This window comes from Ranitomeya imitator, chromosome 1 (genome assembly GCF_032444005.1).
Source record: "Ranitomeya imitator isolate aRanImi1 chromosome 1, aRanImi1.pri, whole genome shotgun sequence".
NCBI classification, from domain to species: domain Eukaryota; kingdom Metazoa; phylum Chordata; class Amphibia; order Anura; family Dendrobatidae; genus Ranitomeya; species Ranitomeya imitator.
The window spans coordinates 695,293,512-695,312,628 of NC_091282.1; positions in this window are offsets into that span (position 1 = coordinate 695,293,512).

A 19,117-nucleotide genomic window follows, 5' to 3' on the forward strand; every position below is an offset into this window, starting at 1 on the left:
AATCCCTGCATGTGTTACGGCTGTTCGACAGCTGCGAGACATGCAGCCGCCAGGGACTTGAACATAGTAGTCGAGCACGTTGAAGTCACTCTGTTGGCAAACGCAAGTGCTCGGATAACACGTTTGCTCATCACTAGTGGTCCACAATTACAGACCCCATTAATGAGGCCATGACTTTTGATTGCAGTTAACTCCACTTCCTTGAATGGATTGAACTGCAATAACGAGCAAAGGTACATGTCTGTCACTGTGCCTGGATAATCCATGAATAAACCCCACAACCATTTTCTTTTGCAAATCATTGGTGGTCCCTGGGATTAGAACCAATACAATAAGTAAGCTCGATTCATTAAAGTTTTAATGCCAGAAAACCGGTGTAAAAAGTTGCAAAAGTTTTGTGCAGTGGGGCTGTGTAGAAATCTAGTAACTTTTAGCAATTTGACATATTTGCCCAGCTCCGAAAAAGGAGGCAGTGCGTGACAAACTGTACTCTTCAAATTTGTTCTTTACGCTTGCTTTTTTTTTTTACTGAAATAATAATTTGAGGTGAGGCGTACACCACTTTGCGCCTCTCCTGATTTAGAAACTTCTACAATTTAATCCTATAGATTAGGCCATAAAGTACACCTGATAGAAGCACCAAAAGAAAAAACCTTTATAAAAAGGCCAATTGAAATATATAAAAAAAAATTATTTTAACAATACATGAATAAAATCAAGCCATAAAATTACAGACATAAGTATAAAAAGGAAAAAAAACAAGATGAGGCAAATGGTGAAGCAGCCTGGACATGCACAAAATATAAATCTCTAAATTTCGTGATGATGATCTTGGAAGAATTTATTGCTTTTATTTAAGAGCAAGAACTATATTAAAAGCGACGTGTGCTTCTATATACAGTGTAATTATTGTTGCTACAGGTCGTGAGACAATGAAATAAAAAGGGCAGTATACAGATAATAAATATACAACATGTAATATATTTACATCCTAGGGCAATGAAATGTCTGGCAAAGTAATAAGGTATGCCACTCACGTTAACTCGTTTATGACCACCAATACGTCTTTTTGCTGACCTGCAATATAAGAGAATAGCGTGACAATTCAGTAGCTGTCAGCTATACACTATACCTGACAACTTGCTGCATAAGCCAGGATCAGTCTTTGCATCGACCATGGCCGTTTAACCCTTTAGATGCTGCTGTCAATTCATCATGTGCTGTCCCCTTTACCCCATGGCATCCTTTGAGGTTCCTTTTAACACCCTCCCCACATCATCATGTGCAGTCCCCTTTATCCCCCGTGTCATCCTTTGCAGTTCCTTTTAGCCCCACATCATGTGCAATCCACCTTAAACCCCCTCTCCACATCATTATGTAGTCACCCTTTAACACCCAACATCGTGCATTCCCCTTTACCCCCTGCCATCCTTTGCGGTTCTTTTTAACCCCCACATCATGTGCAGTCCCCTTTAACCCACCCCCCCGTGTCATCCTTTGCAGTTCCTTTTAACCGCCACATCATGTGCAGTCCCCCTTTAACCCCCCTACATCATCATGTGCAGTCTACCTTTAACCCCCCTCCACATCATGTGCCGTCCTCCTTTACCCCCCGCATCATTTGCAGTCCCCCCTCCCCACATCATGTGCAGTCACCCTTTATCCCCCACATCATGTCCCAACATCATACGCCGTCCTCTTTAACCTCCCACATCATATGCAGTCCCACTTTAACCCCCCTCTCCCCACATCATCATGTGCAGTCACCCTTTATCCCCCCGCATCATGTGCAGTCCCCTTTACCCCATGTCATCCTTTGCAGTTCCTTTTAACCCCGTCATCATGTGCAGTCCCCCTTTAACCCCCCACATCATATGCAGTCCCCCTTTATCCCCCCTCTCCCCACATCATCATGTGCAGTCCTCCTTACTCCTTCCCCCGTCATCATGTGCAATTCCTCCTCCCCCCTCACTCATTTAATTCATTTTGTACAGGGAAAAAAAAAAGCTTTGTATACTTACCACAGTCGCTCCCCAGCAGCGCGGCTCTGCTTCCAGCGTCTGGTCCATGTCAAGTGTCCTGTGTGAGCCGCGGTCGGGCTTTTCAAACTTCTGCACAGGCCCCTGTGCGCGCTCTTGCTTGTCTGCACTGATGAGGGCCACGCCCACGAGCTGACGTGGGCTGCCGAGCCTAACTTAAAGGGAACCTGTCAGTAGGATTGTGCACAGTAACCTACTGACATTGTCAGGTCGGCTCCGTTAAACTGATTAAAATGATACCTTGGTTGATGAAATCCATCTTGTGGTTATTTAATCTTTATTTCTCCTACGCCTCATTGGGGGACACAGGACCCATGGGTGTTATGCTGCTTGACACTAGGAGGACACTAAGTAAACACAAAGCATTAACTCCTCTGCAGTATACGTCCCTTGACTGGCCAGTAACGACCCAGTTCTTGCTTAGTGTCTGTAGGAGGCACTTGGGTCTTTTTCAGACCCCCAACGTTTGTTTTATTTTAAATTTTTCTGTAAATTAACGGAGTGAAGGGGGCGATGGATTCTTTTTCAGGGTCCGCTCTCCCCCGAACCATTAATAGGCGAGTATACCTCCCTGTACCTCTCCTGCGACGTTTGGGGCACGCCTAATCTACGCTAGGGCGACGGTTCCTATACGGTCCTGATCTTCCCCTGTAAGATGGCGAGCACATAGAGTATATCTCCCATTTGCATCTCCCGGGCTCCACCGCACTCAAGCCCTCACCTTGGTGTCTTGTAGTCCCCACAGTAGCCGTAAGTCCCCTGCGGCAGGCACAGCTATAAGTCCCCTGAAAGGGGCAAGCACACATCAGGACGCTCTCCATCGCCCGGCATAGGGAGGATCGATTGAGCTGGAGGTGGTTCCGTCCTCAGTGAGTGCTACTCTTCCTCATGCTGCCGACATGGGAAGATGCGGTCCGGATCCCTGGAGAGAGGTACCGTTGGGTGCAGCGTCGCGGCTGCTGGCGCGCTTCGCAGGTCGGCTTCACTAATTTAGTCCCCAGCTTCTTCAGTCGGACTAGGCCGCAATTCAAAAATCTTGCCCACCGCTGGAGCCCCGCCCACTACTCAGGCGCTTCTCGCTCTGAAGGAGAAGAGCCCTGCAAATCTCGGGCGCCATCTTGGGACTCCACTGCTGCGGGGAAATACAGCCGAAAACTTCCCTCTCTTCCTCCCTAGGGACACCAGCACAGGACCGTGGGTAAGCTGCTCCACTCCATAGGGAAAAGCTTAACCCCTTCTCTGCACCCATAGCCCTGCTATTAGCAGCTTACTGGAGAATAGACCTACACTATGTCTCAATCTAAGGAGGCAAAAAGGGGCAATAAAAAGCACACAATTTTTTTTTTACTTCATGTTCCACTTGCAATTCTGCCTTGCCACGTGCCCACAATACCTCTCTGTGCCAGAACTGTGACCCAGCCTGTGCGCAACTGCCTTCAGCCTCCACCTCCAATATCTCCACCGACTCCGTCGAGCCTAACCCTCCTGAGTGGGCTGCGTCCTTGTCATGCTCTATGGATTACTTGGTTAAGGCATTGGACTCTTTCCGAGGGTCCTCCTTAAGCCAGAACTCGCCTCCGTCGGCTGCGACGGAATCTGGCGCCGGTGCGGGGCTGTCCGACCACAGGGGGCATACCGTACTACGGGAATCTCGGGGTGCCAGGAAAAGAACCCTTCCCTTATCTCCTGTCCTTGCTTGAGCTTCAGTATCTGTGAGCTCATCTTCTCGCTCCCCCCTCCCCCGAGGGTCGCAGCGTACATGACTCAGAATACGAGTCCACCATCGGTCAGGAGACACTTGACTCCCTTATTGAGGCAGTCAACAAAACTCTTAATGGTGGACGAGGAATTGGTATCCACTCAGGAACACATTGTGTCTTTTAAAAAGACTAAACGCGTTCAAAATATATTTGCTAATCACCCTGAGTTTCAGGACATTGTCCAAAAGCATAGGGAACACCTGGAGAAGCTATTTACGGCTCAAAAAGCCACGGAAGCTAAATATCCTTTCTCCAAGGATCTGATGAAGGAGTTGCTTATCTCTCCTGTGGATCCTGCCATATCGCGACTCGCATCCAAAACAGTTTCTGTCCGACGATTCATCAGTCAAAAATCCTTCTGACCGTCAAATTGACTACCTAGCTCGCTCAGTCTTTGAGGCCTAAGGAGCAGCTCTCCTTCCATCCTTCGCCGCTACCTGGGTGGCTAAGGCAATGGTTGCCTGGGCAGAGGTGTTAACCTCTGCCGTCCATGACGGTAATCTTCCCCCAGAGGCGGCCAGACTAGCTAACCAGATAGCTCAGGCCGGAGATTTCATAGTTAACGCTTCCATAGATGCGGCTAATTGCGCTGCGCAAGCGGCTGCAAACACAATCTCCATCAGGAGGGCCTTATGGCTCAGTGATTGGCGAGCAGATTCTGCTTCTAAAAAGTCGCTGACTTCTTTACGTTACCAAGCTGGTCGTTTATTTGGGGAGAAACTAGACTAAATCATTTCTGACGCTACTGGAGGGAAGAGTAAATTTCTTCCTCAGCAAAAACCTGCCCGACCTATTTGGAATCAGCAGCAGTTTCGATTCCGGTCCTTTTGTAACAACTCCAGTTGGTCCTCGTCTTCCCCTGGTTCGGGACGGCAGGAAAACAAATCCCCAGGTCTCATACAGACCAAACCGTTCCTGGAAACTAAGACCGAGACATTCTGGCCCTAAAGCATCCGCTTCCCTTAACCCTGCTGTTCTGTTCGGGTCATAGTGACCCGAACAGACTTTTTGCGGCCCTGTAGATTTTTTTTCTGTAAGTCTCTAAAACTTGAGACTCCTTGACTTTTCCTCATTTAGGGGGACCTACCTATGAGTATTTTTTTTTTTTTTTTTTTTTTTTTTTTTAACTTTTTGCTACACGCAAAAAGTTACACTTGTTGTGTTCGGGTCATAGTGACCCGATATCGTTTTTTACAGCTGTGAGGCCATATTTTCAGTGAAATAAAGGAGTTATAACCTCAGTTGGGTCTATTTATATATGTATATCAATTGATTTATTTCCTAAATTATTTCAATGGGGTCGTACACGCGCTCTACCAGGGGTATGCATTGAGATCTGCGCACCATAAAAATGGCTTTATATTGATTATTTTTGGTGCGCAGTCTATTCTAAAATTTAGAGTGCATCCGGAGAGATCACTAGGTGTGCACTACACGTGTATATTATGCGCAGAACGGACTGCTCAGAACGTGCTGTCTAAGACGTTTTTTGTTTGTAAATCTGAGCTGTAAAGTCTTGCAAATAATTTTTTTTTTGCTAAGTAAGTCTGTCTTCCTGGCTTATCTGCTTGTTTTCAGAAGGGTTCTTATCTTCTCTGCTCTTATCAGTACACATATGCTAGCCCAGACATGTTACCTTTCAGTTTCTTTGGAGAGCAGCTGTGTGCTTCTACCCCCATGGCCTCTTCCGGCATCAAAAGAAAAAGATGTAGCTATTGCCCTTCTACTTGTGACAACAAGACGAGTATAACATGTTCTGGCTGTAAAACATTTCTATGCAAAAATCATGTGTATTGTTTTTCATGCAAGAATCCGTAAATTTATATGATCATGTAAATATATTCACATTGTAATGTTTATTATCTTTAATTTTTTATCACAAAAGGTTTGATTTGTTTTTTTTTACAAAATATGTGTAGTTTTCTATTTTCGTTTTGCTCATTGGATGGATGTTTTTTTTTCAGAAGAAAAAAAAAAAAAAATTTCTAGTTCATTTTTCTTTTTTTTTTTTTTTTTACTACCAAACATGTTCACAAACAGTCTAGTAAGCAAAAAGTATAAAAAAAAAAAAGGAGTTTAATAAGCCGGGTCATAGTGACCCGGAACACTACAAGTGTATAGTAAATGCGAACAAAACAGCAGGGTTCCTTCTACACAATGACTCGTTGACGTGTCCGGCGGACACCGACAAAGTAGGCGGACACCTTCTTTTGTTCTGTCAAAATTGGCTCTCGGTCATTCATGACGAGTGGGTCAGACAGCTCGTGTCTTCCGGATACAAAATCGAGTTTTCTTCCATCCCCCCTCCGCGCTTCTTCCAGTCTTCTCCCCCCAAAGCAAGGGCGTCACATCTTCAGGCCATACAGGTGCTTCAAAGGGACGGTGTCATCGTTCCGGTCCCTTGAGACCAAAGGTTCAAGGGGTTTTACTCCAACCTATTCGTGGTCCCAAAGAAGGACGGGACCCTACGGCCCATACTGGACCTCAAACTGCTAAACAAGTTTGTACGGGTCCGATACTTCAGGATGGACTCGCTCCGTTCTGTTGTCGCGTCCCTGGAAATAGGAGAGTTCCTTGCATCCATAGACATTAAGGATGCTTATCTACATATTCCAATTTTTCCCTCTCATCAGCAGTTCCTGCGTATTGCAGTCCAAGAAGTATACTTCCAGTTTGTGGCCTTGCACTTCGGACTCGCCACTCCCCCCAGAGTCTTCATGAAGGTCATGGCGGCTGTCATGTCCATTCTTCACGCTCGGGGAGTGGTAGTCCTTCCGTATCTGGACGACTGTTTAATCAAGGGTCCGTCCCATACTGCCTGCGAGGAGTCTGTAAGTATCACCGTGGATTCTCTTTCTCGCCTGGGTTGGAAAATCAACTTTGAGAAATCGTCTCCAGTGCTGGCTCAGCAAATCTGCTTCCTGGGCATGATTTTGGACTCTTCCTGCGGGTTAGTCATTCTCCCTTCAGAGAAGGTCTTACAACAGGGAGCGCACAGGCCCTCCCGCCCAGTCCCTCACTCCATTCGCTTTGCGATGTGCATCCTCAGGAAAATGGTTGCGGCGATGGAAGCCGTTCCGTTTGCGCAGTTCCATCTCCATCCCCTGCAACAGGCGCTGCTGTTAGCCTGGGACAGGAGTCTGTTTTCCCTCGACCGACGTTTTCACCTGTCCTCTACGAGGACAGGCGAAAACGTTGGTCGAGGGAAAAGGGTCAGGCAGACCCTCAGGTGGTGGACGCTTCAGTCTTCCCTGAACCAAGGGAAGTCCTTCCAGTGCGTTGGTTAGTGGTGATCACCGATGCCAGCCTTTTGGGCTGGGGCGCAGTTTTCAATCACCACATGGCACAAGGTCATTGGTCCTTGAGAGAGTCGCGTCTTCCAATTAATATCTTGGAGATTCGAGTGATCACACTTGCCTTACGCAACTTTCACCCATCTTCTCGCAGGCCATCCCATCAGAATCCAATCCGACAACGCCACAGCTGTGCCGTATATAAACCGGTAAGGGGGTGTGACATATATATTTATAAACCGGCAAGGGGGAACCCGCAGCAGGACAGCCATGCTCGAAGTCTCCCACATCCTGCGCTGGGCCGAGACCAATCACTCGCTCATCTCTGCGATCCACATACCGGGTGTGGAGAATTGGGAAGCGAACTTCCTCAGTCGCCAAGGTCTTGCCTCGGGCGAGTGGTCCCTCCATCCGGAAGTCTTCCAGCAGATTTGTCTTCGCTGGGGGACGCCGGATGTGGATCTCATGGCCTTGAGGCTCAACAACCAGGTTCCCCAGTTCATTGCTCGATCACGCGATCCTTGCGCCATCGGGGCAGATGCTCTGGTCCTGTCCTGGCATCGGTTCCAGCTGCCATACATATTTCCGCCTCTTTATCTGCTCCCGAGAGTCATCAAGAAGATCAGGGCAGAGGAGAGATCGGTAATCCTCGTTGTGCCGGACTGGCCGCGCCAAGCATGGTACGCGGAACTCGTCCAAAGGGTCACCGATGTTCCCTGGCGGCTTCCAGATCACATGGATCTCCTCTCACAGGGCCCGATTTGCCACCAGAACTCCGGGGCCCTGTCTTTGACGGCGTGGCCGTTGAATCCTGGATTTTAGCCAAGCCGTATTCTCTCCAGGGGTTTCTTCTACCATGATTCGCGCTAGGAATCCCGTATCCATGCATATTTATCATCGCACCTGGCGCATCTTCTTTTCATAGTGCAATACGCATGGACGTTTTCCATTCCATCCATTCTGGAGTTTCTCCAATCAGGTTTAGAGTCAGGCCTTGGGCTAAGTTCGCTCAAGGGACAAGTGTCCATATTGTCTGTTCTATTCCAACGAAAGATCGCTTCCAGACTGCTGGTTAAGACGTTCATCCAAGGAGTCTCCCGGGTGGTTCCTCCTTATAGAATGCCTTTGGCTTCATGGGATCTTAACTTGGTTCTCGGAGTTCTTCAGGAGGCCCCTTTCGAACAATCGCAGGATATCTCTCACACTCCTTTCATGGAAGGTGGTCTTTCTCGTGGCAATTACGTCAATCAGGAGAGTTTGAGTTGGTGGCCCTCTCGTGCTGACCCCCTTTTCTGATCTTCTTTCACCCAGACAAGGTAGTCTTGAGAAGCTCTCCCTCTTTCCTACCTAAAGTCGTCTCCTCCTTTCTTCTAAATGAGGACATTGTCTTGCCCTCATTCTGTCCGGCGCCAACCCATCGTCTCGAAGGCTCTCCATACTCTCGATGTGGTTAGAGCTCTTCGGCGGTGCATATGTCGCACGGTTACCTTCCGTAAGTCGGATGTCCTGTTCGTACTTCCGGAGGGACATAGGATAGGTCTACCCGCCTCAAAGGCCACTCTAGCCAAGTGGATTCGCTCCACTATTCAGGAATCCTACCGCGTCAGGAACTGTCCCAGCAGAGATTAAGGCGCATTCGACTCGGTCGGTCGGTACTTCTTGGGCCATGCGGCACCAGGCTTCAGCACAACAGCTTTGTAAAGCTGCGACTTGGTCCAGTCTGCATGTTTTCACGAAGCACTATCACGTTCATACCCAGGCTTCGGCAGATGCTGCCTCAGTAAGCCAGTGGTACATGGGGTGTAGTAGTGCAATTGCTCCCCACCCAGGGACTGCTTTAGGATGTCCCATGGTTCTGTGTCCCCCAATGAGGCGTAGGAGAAAAGGAGATTTCCAGTTCACCACCTGACAGCACACTGGAGGACGTCCTTCTTATCCTTGATGGGACAGGAACACGAGAGGTTAAAAGGACCCTCCCCCTACCACCCTTCAGTGTTTTTCCTGTCCCATCAGGGATAGGAACGGACGAGAGGATCTGCCGTTCTGTGCGGGGGGGATGTGGATCGGGGGGGCTCAGCTTCACCCTTCCCTCCTGTGACTCCCGTTGGCTGACACCCGCCTGAAGGGTCCCTCAGCCTACCAGTGTAGCGCTGCTCCTGGGTTGGGGATCGCTTCCTCCTGGCGGGGGCTCTCGATCCCTCCGTCCGTCCCCTGGTGTGTGCAGGCTCAGCGGCGGCCTCTGCTGGCGTCGGCGTCTCCAAGCGGCCGCTGGGGGAACCAGTTCAACGCCGCACCTTCCTCTCTTTCCGGCCGCATGTCACTTCCGGTTTGCGGCTGAGGGGGACGGACGGCGTCTCTGCTACAGGAAGTGCAGAGGAAAGAGCGGTGGAGAACGCTGGAGCGTCATTTTTTTGAGTGAGGATAAAAAGGTATGTGCAGGGGCAGTAGTGATCTCTAGAGCATCATGGAGGACGCAGCTAGAGCAGAGGGTCAGGAGTCAGCAGCACTAGTAAGTAGAGGCCACAAAAAAAAAACCCGCTAGTGTTTGATATATATATATATATATATATATCTCCATAGGCAGCCTCCCTATCTGAGAAATCGGTAAAGAAACCCAGTAGGAATAAGAAGTGTCCTATCTGTGCGGTTAAGCTAAAGGATTCCTGGCAGAAACCCCTATGTGAAGCATGCACCTGCAAAGTCATAGGAGAGGAGCAGGCGTCTCTTATGTCTAATATGAGAGCCATGATAAGGGAGGAAGTTCAGGCTTCAGTCTCAAGTCTGGTACTCCCTCAAGTCTCACCCTCACCTTCGGAGAGGCCGAGGAAAAGACCAAGGGTCGAGTACTCTTCCATAGACTCATCATCCTGTGGGTCGGAGGTAGAGGAGGAAGGGAGAAGATATCTGTTCTCTGCTGCGGACACTGGAGAGCTGTTGGAAGCAGTGCGGCACACCATGCAGGTGGAGGAGCCGCAGCCATCTTGCTCCGTTCAGGACGAAATGTTTGGAGGCTTGCGCTCACAGACATCCAAAGTGTTCCCTGTTAACTCCCATATCAGATCTATGATTCTGGAGGAATGGGAGGAAGCCGAGAAGAAACTGACTATTCCTAAGGACTTCAGACTCCGCTTGCCGTTTAACCCAGAGGAAGTCAAGGAGTGGGTTGATGTACCAAAAATTGACATACCCTTGGCTAAAGTCTCCAAAAGGACGGCGATTCCGTTTGAAGATTCGTCCAACTTGAAAGAACCCATGGACAGAAAAGCAGATGGCCTTCTAAAAAGGGCCTGGGAAAGTTCCTCGGCAATTATTGGGGCTAATATTGCAGCGACATCAGTAGCCCGCTCCATGGACCTTTTGGCTAGATGATCTTAAAGATCAATTAATAGCTAAAACGTCCAGAGATAATATTCTAAAATCCCTACCCTTGCTAAAGCTAGCAACTACCTTCTTGGCAGACGCATCTGCAGAATCGGTTAGGTTCGCAGCTAGGGGCCAGTCGCTATCGAATGCAGCCCGTAGAGCCATCTGGCTTAAGAGCTGGTCAGGGGACATGCATTCTAAGACTAAATTGTGTGCTATACCCTTTTCCGGGGGCAAGGTCTTCGGACCAGTCCTCGACGATATTTTAGAGAAAGCTGCAGATGTTAAGAAAGGTTTTCCGGAAGAGAAACCTAAAAAATTCCAGCCCTTTCGGAGGCCCCGCTATAATCAAAAACCCGATTATAGGGGTAAGGGAAAGCAGGGTAGATGGAGCTACCAAAAAGGGGGGGATAACAGGCCTAAAAATAAAGAAACAAGCTACTCTGGACAGGGTTCCAGTTACCGCAGAAAATGACGCCATCAGAGTAGGGGGTCGTCTGACAGGTTTTCTGGAAGGTTGGAGGGAGATCACGTCAAGTCCATGGGTCTTACATATAGTATCCCAGGGATACAAAATAGAATTCACATCTCTTCCTCCCGAAAGATTCCTGGTATCCAGCTCCCATCTAAAACTGTCATCCCCCATGTGGTCAGATATTCAGGACCTTCTAAAAATGGCGGCCATTGTCCCAGTACCCCCTCAGGAAGAAGGCAGGGGTCATTACTCCAATCTCTTCTCGGTAACAAAACCATCTGGAGAATCGAGAACCATTATAAATTTAAAACATCTGAACAATTGGGTCATTTACAAAAGGTTCAAGATGGAGTCGATTCGGTCCACCATTCCCCTGTTGGGAAAAGGCATGGTCATGTGCACTCTAGATTTAAAGAGTGCATATTACCATGTTCCCATCTATCTAAACCATCAGAGGTTCCTGCGGTTCGCGGTAGTCTTGGAAGGAAAGATCTTCCATTTCCAATTCCGCTGTCTCCCCTTCGGCCTGGCCTCCGTTCCCAGAGTTTTTACAAAACTTATGGTAGAAGTAGTTGCTTTCCTGAGGAATCAGGATATAATGGTGGTCCCCTATTTGGACGACTTCCTAATAGCAGCAGACTCAGAAGTCCAACTCAGGATCAACTGTCGGTCCCTCATCTCAACTCTAGAGAATCTAGGATGGATTGTAAATTGGCAAAAATCAGACCTAATCCCAAAACCCAAAATAAAATTCTTGGGAGTCATGCTCGATTCACAAACAAGAATGTCCTTCCTTCCGGAGGACAGGCTGAAGGGCATAATACAGAAGATCCGTCACTTTTCCAGAGGTCGGAATACGATCAGAGACGGGATGAAGATACTAGGTCTGATGACGGCGTGTATTCCCTGTGTAAGATGGAGCCAGTTTCATTCTCGACAGCTTCAGAGGGGAGTCCTGAGAAGCTGGAACAGAAGACAAAACTCGCTGAACCGAACTCTGAACCTTACTCCGCAGATCAAAAGATCTCTGGGTTGGTGGACTCTTCCCAGGAACCTCCGACTGGGGGTACCATGGCTTCAAACACCAAGCGTTTCAGTTACAACAGACGCCAGTCAGCTCGGTTGGGGAGGTCATGTACTGGGAAGATATTTTCAAGGTCGCTGGAAAGAGGCAGACAGCAACCAGTCATCAAACCACAGGGAACTACAAGCGGTTTGGGAGGTCCTGACGGCAGCACAACATCTGCTTCAGAACAAACATGTGAAGGTCTTTTCAGACAACACGACAACGGTAGCATTCCTGCGACATCAAGGGGGTCCAAGACATCCGGCATTGCAAGACCTGGCGGAATGGATATTCAAGTGGGCAGAAAGGTCTGTTATGTCAATCACGGCAATTCACCTGGAGGGCTCCAAGAACCAGTTGGCAGATTTCCTCAGCAGGAAAAGCGTATCCCCCACGGAGTGGGAACAGAACAACGAGGTGTTCAAAGACCTGTGTCATCATTGGGGAATGCCGACGATGGACCTATTCGCTTCAAAGAGAAACGCAAAGCTCAGGACCTTCTACTCCCTAAACCCTTGGGAGAGTCCAGCCGCGATCGATGCTTTCTCACAACCCTGGAATCACGGTCTCCTGTATGCATTTCCTCCTCTAGCGATGATTCCGAGGACACTCAGGAAAATCTGCGAGGACGAGGCCAAGGTCATTCTCATAGCTCCTCACTGGCCGAAACGCAGTTGGTTCCCATTGTTGAGAAAACTATCAGTAGAAGAACCCCTCCTGTTGCCGGAGAGAGAGGATCTTCTTCTACAAGGACCAGTTCTACACCAGAATCCAGGAGCACTTCAGCTGGCGGCCTGGATCCTGAACGGAAGGTCTTGAGAGCAAAAGGACTCTCGGATGATGTCATCTCTACCCTTCAAGCGAGCAGGAAGCCGGTAACATCGGCTATTTATTTGAAAATATGGAAGAGATTCTGTGGGTTTTGCGGAGAGACGACAGTTGATACTGACTACCCAAATATCCCCAAAATTCTTGATTTTTTGCAGTCAGGGTTTCAAAAAGGTCTTAGACCAAGCACATTGAGGGTCCAGATAGCGGCCCTAAGTGTATTCTTTGACTCTTCCCTTTCTGCTCATCCCTGGATTAGCCGTTTCTCTAAAGCCGTCCAGAGACTAAAACCACTGATTAGACGTTCTGTCCCGCCGTGGGATCTGAACTTGGTTCTGAATTTCCTATGTAAACCGGCGTGGGATGTATCGGGGGATATAGAAGTAGATAAACTCTCTCTCAAAACCGCATTTTTAGTTGCAATCACGTCGGCAAAAAGATTGGGGGAACTACAGGCCCTGTCGGTGCAGAATCCATACTTGCAGATATTCGAGGATAAACTAGTATTCAGACTCGATCCGGCGTTTCTCCCTAAAGTTGTGTCAGATTCCAATATGAATCAGGAAATTGTCTTACCATCATTTTGCCAGTCCCCTAAAAATCAGAAAGAAAGATTTTATCATAACTTAGACGTAAGGGTCTCGGTGCTCAGGTACCTTGAAATATCCTGACCCTGGAGACAGGACAACAATTTGTTTGTCCAGTTCAGGGGTCCAAATAAAGGTAGGAAAGCGTCTAAAGCGACTATCGCACGGTGGATAAAATCCACGATCAACTTAGCCTATAGAGCTAGCGGACAAAATTCCCCGGTCAGCATCAAAGCCCATTCATCTAGAGCCATGGCCACGTCATGGGCAGAGAAAGGGGGGGCGACGGCAGATCAGATCTGCAGAGCTGCATCATGGTCTAGCCTTAGTACCTTTTCGAAGCACTACAAGTTAGATGTAGTATCGCCTCAGTTGGCTTTTGGTAGGAAGGTACTTCAAGCAGTAGTCCCACCCTAAATACCATTCTCCTTTGGTATTTCTCCAGTGTGCTGTCAGGTGGTGAACTGGAAAACAGTAATTAGACCTACTGGTAATTGTATTTCCAGGAATCCATCCTGACAGCACTATTAGTTCCCTCCCTAATGTATGATCTTTATACTCATGTGATGTAACATTTGTATGATTGATTATGTTGTCGGAATAAACCTGTGTTTTTGCATCCATCCAGATGTGTTACTTTGGAAAAGCACTGAAGGGTGGTAGGGGGAGGGTCCTTTTAACCTCTCGTGTTCCTGTCCCATCAAGGATAAGAAGGACGTCCTCCAGTGTGCTGTCAGGATGGATTCCTGGAAATACAATTACCAGTAGGTCTAATTACTGTTTTTTGTGTACTCACCGTAAAATCTTTTTCTCCGAGCCAATCATTGGGGAACACAGCACCCACCCTGTTAGCCTATCAGCTGGTTGTTATTGTGGTTTGTTCCTCAGTTTTTGACATAGTTTACTTGTCTGGTTTTTCTTATACTCCTACTGCTTTACTACCGAACTGGGTCGTTACTGGCCAGTCAAGGGGTGTATACTGCAGAGGACGACTTAATTCTTTGTGTTTACTTAGTTTCCTCCTAGTGGCAAGCAGCATAGCACCCATGGTCCTGTGTCCCCCAATGATTGGCTCAGAGAAAAAGATTTTACGGTGAGCACACAAAAATCTCCTTTTTCGGATAATGATATAATGATATTCTCATGCTCTGGGGCGGCCTGTGGGGGGTGGTCTTCATGTGATGCTCTGATTAGATATTCATGTGTATGGCTTCTGACATGTCTGTGGTTCCTCTGATCTGCCCCCTAGTTTACATAATGAATTTTATATATATGAATGCAGGTTGCAGGATGCAGTGACAGACAGAAGGCAGAGCAAGGGTTAACAAGTTTAAGAGTTTTAATTTAATGGGGTTAAATCCTCACAGGGAGATGAAGGGTTAAACAGGAGAATGTCAGTCCAATTGGGAAGCATTTGAAAGGTTAATAAACAAAGTAACGGTAGTTCTGTTGTGCACTTATGGTGTCAGGAGTTGTTCAGAGTGCAGGTACCACTTCGGGGTTGGTAGCGCCGCAACGGCTGGCTGCTGTGTTTGTCCCAGGAAATTCAGTGGGTAACTGCGGTCCGTCTTCTGGTGGCAATGGTCAGTCTCCGGCACCTTCCGCTGAGCCCCTAGTCCATGAACCTATGCGGCCAGAGCAATCAAGACTGCAGCACAATCGGGGTCCCCCATGGGCGGCAAGATATATCCTGGTAAGGGGGGCTGCAAACTTCTGTCCAGTACCCGGTTCTGTCTTTGTGGCATGTGCGCTGTACTCAGTCACGAAGCGCACAGAATCTTGCTCTTTGCCAATTACCGGGCGCACTGCGCTTCTCTCTGCAATTCCCGCTGGTTATGGTGGGGCTACACAGACGCCGGCCGGGGCAGTCCTGGTGCTCGAGGGATGGAGCACTTCTCCCTGTGCTGTGCGCTGCCTGTTCACAGCAAGACTGCCTGCTTCCGCTCGCACTGTGGCTTTTGCCACTTAGCCACGCCCCCTGTTTCCAAGTGCAAAGGTCTGTCTGGTTTCTTACTCCTTCCCCCAAACAGGGGACAGCCCTGACAGTTTCGGACCCGGATATATATATATATATATATATATATATACATACATACATACATACATACATACATACATACATACATACATATACACACATATATATATATATATATATATATATATATATATATATATATATACTTGAAGAAGAAAAAAAACCCTTTCTGCACTACAGCATAATCGCATATGTAATTAATTTCTTTGCTATTAGCTTTAAATTCTTTAAAAAAAAAAATCAGTTTGAAAATGGAGCTCCAGTGCGGCAGACATTATTACAGGATGGGGGGCAAGGACAGGTTACATTACTTCGGGAACAGGAATTATTAGAGGATGGGGGCAGGATGAAGGAAATTATTTCACAAAGAGGCTAGGACTGAACATTATTACAGGAAGGGGCCAGGACGGGGAACATTAATACAGGATAGGGGCCAGGACTGGGGACAATATTACACAGACAGGCTAGGATGGGGGATATTACAAGATAGGGGCCAGAATCAAGGACATTATTACAGAGACCCATTCATTTGACCAATAGTGATGAGCAAACGTGCTCAGATAACATGTTATCCGGGCACACTCTGGTGTTCAGGGAAGGGAGGCAAATGCTCCCCCGGGCCGCTACCACATCAGCTGTGCAGGGCCGGCCGTCTGATGGCTGCGCACAGCAAACTGTGCGGCCGTGTCTGCTGTGCTGTGATGTGGCCAGCAGCAGACACGGCCACGCACATCAGTCTGTCTCATAGGCTGCAGACCGCGGCTGGTGAGACCTCCGTACTCATGCAGGGGGCGCGATTACGGCATTGTCTCGCGCCGCTCTACAGGCCAGAAGAGAAGACTGAGACTGTGGTGCCGGGAATCAGGATGAGGTGAGTATAAACTTCATTATTTGTTATATGAACGGGCTGTGGGGTCATCCTACTTTATATATGGGGCTGGGGCCTTTATACTTTATATGTGGAGGAACTGGGGCCATCATACTTTATGGGGTAACTGGGCCATCATACTATATAAATGGGGTCTGGAGCCATCGTACTTTGTAAGGGGGGGGGGGGGGGGGGACTGGAGCCATCATACTGTAATACCGTGTATATGGGGGCTGGGACCATCATACTTTGTATATGGAAGAACTGGGGTCATCATACTGTATATATGGGGCCATTATACTTTAGATATGGAGGAACTGGGGCCATCATACTATGTATATGGGGAGAACAGAAGCCATCATTATATATATATATATATATATATATATATATATATATATATATATATATATATATATATATATATATATATATATATATATATATATATATATATATATATTATATGTACTTCCATCTTTCTGTCCTCAACTTCCGTAACGGAAATCCTGCGTCGCTGATTGGTCTCGGCAGCTGCCTGTCATGGCTGCCGCAACCAATCAGCGACTGGCACAGTCTAATTAGTCCCTCCCCTACAGTCACAGTGCCCGGCGCCCGCTCCATACTCCACGCTCCTTGCTCACAGCAGTCAGTGTCCCCAGCACCCGCTCCTTGCTCCCAGCAGTCAGTGTCCCCGGCGCTCCACTCCATACTCCCCGCTGTCAGTGTCCCCGGCGCTCCGCTCCATACTCCCCGCTGTCAGTGTCCCCGGCGCCCGCTCCATACTCCCCGCAGTCAGTGTCCCCGGCGCTCCGCTCCATACTCCCCGCTCCATGCTCCCAGCAGTCAGTGTCCCCGATGCTCCGCTCCATACTCCCCGCTGTCAGTGTCCCCGGCGCTCCGCTCCATACTCCCCGCAGTCAGTGTCCCCGGCGCTCCGCTCCATACTCCCCGCTCCATGCTCCCTGCAGTCAGTGTCCCCGGCGCCCGCTCCATACTCCCTGCAGTCAGTGTCCCCGGCGCTCCGCTCCATACTCCCCGCAGTTAGCGCCCGCTCCATACTCTCCTCCGGTCACCACTCACACAGGGTTAATGCCAGCAGTAACGGACCGCGTTATGCCACGGGTAACGCACTCCGTATCCGCTGCTATTAACCCTGTGTGACCAAGTTTTTACTATTGATGCTGCCTATGCAGTATCAATAGTAAAAAGATGTAATGTTAAAAATAATAAAAAAACAAAAAACCTGCTATTCTCACCTTCCGTCGTCGGATGATGCGCTCGCGCCGGCCGCCATCTTCTCAGAGATGCATTGCGAACTTACCCAGAAGACTTAGCTGTCTCGCGAGACCGCTAAGTCATCTGGGTAATTTCGCCATGCATCTTTGGAACGGAAGATGGCGGCCGCATCACACAGCTTCGCTGGATCCCAGGGGTGAGTATATAACTTTTTTATTTTAATTATTTTTTTTAACAGGGATATGGTGCACACACTGCTAAATACTGCGTGGGCAGTGTTATATACCTACGTGACTGGGCAATATACTACGTGGGCTGTGCAATATACTACGTGGACATGCATAGTCTAGAATACCCGATGCGTTAGAATCGGGCCACCATCTAGTGTGTGTGTATGTATGTGTGTGTGTGTGTGTATATATATATATATATATATATATATATACTGTATATATACATAATTGTCTAAGGGTCACTTCCGTTTGTCTGTCCTTCTGTCACGGTTATTCGTTCACTGCCGCAACCAATCAGCGACGGCCACAGTCCGATTAGTCACTCCCCTGCACTCACTGCCCGGCGCCCACTCCGTAATCCCCTCCACTCACCGCTCACACAGGGTTAATGGCAGCGGTAACGGCCCGCGGTGTAACGCACTCCTTTACCGCTGCTATTAACCCTGTGTGTCCCCAACTATTGATGCTGCCTATGCAGCATCAATAGTAAAAATGTCATGTTAAAAATAATAAAAAAAAACAAAACCTGCTATACTCACCGTCCTCCGCCTTTCCCGCTCCTCGCGACGCTCCCGGGACCGCTCCATTGCAAGCGGCGTCATCACAGGTCCTGCTCATACCAGCCCTGGGACCGGAAGCTGCAGCTTGCAATGGAGCGGTCCCGGGAGCGTCGCGAGGAGCGGGAAAGGCGGCGGATGGTAAGTATAGCAGGACTTCATGTGTATATAGCCTGGACCTCATAAATCACCATCCTGTTACCCCGGTATTGTATATCCTACCCAAGATACACAAGGATCTCCATAACCCCCCCGGTCGCCCTATAGTGGCATCCACCAACTCAATACTGAATCCATTGTCCATCTTTCTAGAAAAAATTCTCACCCCTCATGCCCGTTCTACTAAATCCTACATTTTAGATACAGGTGACTTTCTAAACAAAATTCACAATATCAAGAACATTCCACCTGACAGTACTTTATGTACTTTAGACGTGAATAGTCTGTACACCTCCATCGAACATGACAGGGGTATTGAAGCAGTTACACTGACCCTTCGTGAAGCCAATATGGATTCCAACTTACTAGATCTGTGTATTGACCTACTGAACCTTGTCCTTAGGGAGAACTTCTTCATGTTTGAGGATGACTTCTTTCTACAAACATGCGGTACTGCCATGGGGTCCAATGTGGCCCCGGCATATGCGAACCTGTACATGGATCATTTTGAACGCACATATGTTTACCCTAACTCCATCTTTCAACAGCATGCCCTTACATGGTACAGGTATATAGATGACATTTTTTGCATATGGAAAGGGGATCAGACCA